We start from the raw sequence: 1453 nt of genomic DNA, 5'->3' as shown, positions 1-1453 counted from the left end.
TTACTTTTTTAAAAATATGAAATAGTTCAGTAATTGAGGAAAAAAAAGTATAAAAACATTCCAGAACCCATTACCTTGCTTTGTCAAAATCATAACATTTTTTAACCATATTTGTGTTAGATATTTTTAAAGAAAAAGAATTGCAGATATAGTTGATTCCTTTGTGTATCTAATTATCTTACTGTCTTTCTTTCATTGGAAATAACCTCTATCCTAGATGTAATGTTTGATTTGTGTAAATTTTTCTACTTTTGTAATGTGTACATTTTTTCAAAAAACAATACATATTTATGCATGTTTTAAACTTCATAGAAATTACATGCTATATGTATCTTTCTGCAAGTTTGTTTTGCCTATTATTTTTCTGAGTTTTAATTATGCTGATACCTGTGGAGCTATTAAGAGTTGCTTTATAGTTTTCTATTAATATATATTTAATTTGTTCATTCCCTTATTGATGTATATTCAGGTCATTTTTAATTTTTGCTGTAATAAATGTTGCAACAGGCATCCTTGTACATATCTGTTTATATACGTGGGAAAATTTTCTCTAGGATATATTACTCATGCTATAGACATGTTCAAAAATATATACATAAAACAAATTTGGTTTGGGTGCTGGTTAACAATGTATCAGTCAACTTTTGCTAGGTTATGCTGTAACAAGCAATTCCATAATCTCAGTGGCTTCCTATATTAAAGATTTATTTTCTGCTGTTCATATTACACATCAGTTGTGAGTTGGCTGAATTTCTGTTATGTGTGTGTGCTTCACTCCAAGATCCAGACTGAAGGTGCAACTTTTATCTATCTGAGTCATACCAGCTTTGTAGGAGAGGGCAAAAAGTTATGTCAGGACCACATAATGATTTTTAAAGCTTGTGCTTGGAAGCTGCACAAGTGACGTCTACTCACATGCCATTGATCAAATCAAGTCTCATACGCAAGCCTATGTTCTAAGGGTGGGGAATATAACCCTCTTTGAGAAAGGAGAAACTGGGAAGAGCAATGCCATCTGTCCTGAACACAAATGAGGTCAGACCATACAAACTCTTACAGCTTAGTTTCCTAATGGAAGCACATTTATTTGGACATTTCTTCTTACTGGTACAGATCTACCTCACTCTTTCAAGAGGATTTATTAGTCTTACATTGTAGAGATACATAACATTTACATTCTATTCCATAATTCCCATAGTTGTTTAGCAGTACTTTGATATTTGAAAGGACTCAATGCTTAAGTCTTCTTTCTAAAAATTATCTTGGCTATTCTTGTACAGTAAATCTACCATATAAATTTTATAATCAACTTGACAAGTTGCATTTAAAAAATCCTGTTGGCATGTTTGCTGAGACCACATTAAATTTATAGATTTGTTTGGAGGCATTTGGAAGAAAGAATACCACTAAGCTTTTTAATCCAAGAACATAGTATCTTTTCCTATTTATCCGT

The sequence above is a fragment of the Pteropus vampyrus genome, unplaced genomic scaffold (genome assembly GCF_000151845.1).
Source record: "Pteropus vampyrus isolate Shadow unplaced genomic scaffold, Pvam_2.0 Scaffold47, whole genome shotgun sequence".
In the NCBI taxonomy this organism is placed as follows: domain Eukaryota; kingdom Metazoa; phylum Chordata; class Mammalia; order Chiroptera; family Pteropodidae; genus Pteropus; species Pteropus vampyrus.
Note: the sequence above shows the minus strand (reverse complement) of the source record.